At 44.9% G+C, this 2,192-nt stretch overlaps 1 pseudogene; it reads right to left on the reverse strand.

The window, feature by feature from the left end:
- Positions 1–1,720: 1,720 nt before the first annotated feature.
- The window catches only part of LOC105539082, a 2,438-nt pseudogene continuing 1,966 nt past the window's right edge, over positions 1,721–2,192 (reverse strand).

Here is a 2,192-nt window from a genome sequence, read left to right on the forward strand (position 1 = left end):
CAAAGGAAAAAATACATGCAGAGATATTTCTAATGCAATCTTCTCCATTTATTCATTTAATTAATTAATTGTTTTCTTTTGAGACAGGGACTCTTTTCTTTCACCCAGGCTGGAGTGCAGTGGTACGATCATAGCTCACTGCAGCCTCGAATTCCTGGGCTCAAGAGATCTTCGCATCTCAGCGCCCCAAGAAGCTGGGACTATAAGCATGCATCATGATGCCTAGCTAATTTTATATATATATGTGTGTGTGTGTATATATGTGTGTGTGTATATATGTGTATATATATGTGTGTGTGTGTGTGTGTGTGTGTGTATATATGTGTGTGTATATATATGTGTATATATATGTGTGTGTGTGTGTATATGTGTGTGTATATATGCATATATATATGTGTGTGTGTATATATATGTATAAAGTAGAGATGAGATCTCGCTTTGTTGCTCAGGCTGATCTTGAACTCCTGGGCTCAAGTGATCTGCCTGCCTCAGCCTCCCAAAGTGTGGTGATTACAGGCGTGAGCCACTGCGCCCGGACCCAATTTCACATGCTCTTTACATTTGTTCTCTTCTTTCCCACTTAGTCAGGCAAGTGCTGGCCTCCAACAAGTGTCCACTGGCACGGAAGGCTGTCTCTTCTAGGTATGCTTAACAACTTCCATCTTTGGTACCAATTGGTAATCACTTTCCAAGACCTAGGCTTCTTGTTTGCTCATGCCAGCACTTTTCCTTAGCCATTTTCTACTTATTTTTAGAAAATCATGCTGTAAAGGCAAAATGCAATAATTGCACAAAAACACATTGGATCCAAATTAGAGAAACAAAAAGGATGCCAACCAAGCAGTCTCTGCCAGGCAGGTTCTATGCAAGATCCCAGACAAATGCAGGGCAGAGGCGCCGAGGCCCTCCTGTGCCTATCCCTGGCAATAAACCATGCCACAGAGAACTATTTGCTCTCCCTGGGCCTAGGTTTGCTGTGGACTTTCAGACCGGCTTCAGTGGAAACGACCTTGCCTTCCACTTCAACCCTCCATTTGAAGAGGGAGGGTAAGTGGTGTGCAACACAAGGCAGAAAGAAAGCTGGGAGCCTGAGGATAGGAAGATGCACATTCTCTCCCAGCAGGGAATGCCCTTTGACCTCTGCTTCCTGGTGCAGAGCTCAGATTTCAAGGTGAGCAGGAATCCTCTCCCCACCTCTCAGCCCTGGGACCCCCTAGCCCTATCAGGTGAATGGCTTTTAAGTAATCACTTCAATTGACATTCAGCCAGAGTGACACCACTGTACGATAACACGACCATTTCCTTGTAAGGTGTTACCCATGGCTGCGTAGTCTCCTTCTGCACCTTCACCTGAATCTACAGGTGCGCCTGCTGCTTCTTTTACTCTGAAAATAAGAACTAGAGGAGTCATCACGTTGCTGTTTGGTGTTGTGTGTCTTTGAATTCTAAGCTCATTCCATTCCTCTGCTGTCACCATTCCTCCTCTCCAGGTCCCTGGTAACATTTATTTTTCAGCGACATTGTTCCAGCCTTTATCCAGGGTCTATTAAGGGTATAGTTTTGTAAGCACATTGCAAATTACCTTTGCACGCAGAGTAGGTTTCTGGGCTTGAGAAGCCGGTGGGTAAGTCAGTCTGAGTATGCTTATCTGAGATAAGGATGTTCCCATCCACTCAGTATGCAACCTGAGGTCACTTCTCCTCTGTTCCCCATGAGTATTTTATGCATATTTAAGTAATACCCCTGCAGCCATAAAAAGGCATGAGAGCATGTCCTTTGCAGGAACATGGATGGAACTGGAAGCCATTATCCTCAACAAACTAATGCGGGAGCAGAAAACCACACACCACATCTTCTCACTGATAAGTAGGAGCTGAATGATGAGAACATATGGACACAAGGGGAGAAACAACACACATCAGGGCCTGGTGGTGGAAGGAGAGCATCAGGAAGATTAGCTAACAGGTACTGGGCTTGATACCTAGATGACGAGTTGATCTGTGCAGCGAACCACAGTGGCACACGTTTACCTAGTTAACAAACCTGAACATGTACCCTGAAACTTAAAATAAAAGTTGAAGGGGCTGGGCACGGTGGCTCATGCCTATAATCCCAGCACTTTGGGAGGGCCTAGGCGGACGGATCACTTGAGGTCAGGTGATCCGTAAGCCATATATATATATATATATATA

Source organism: Mandrillus leucophaeus, unplaced genomic scaffold (assembly GCF_000951045.1).
Source record: "Mandrillus leucophaeus isolate KB7577 unplaced genomic scaffold, Mleu.le_1.0 Scaffold1038, whole genome shotgun sequence".
NCBI lineage: Eukaryota > Metazoa > Chordata > Mammalia > Primates > Cercopithecidae > Mandrillus > Mandrillus leucophaeus.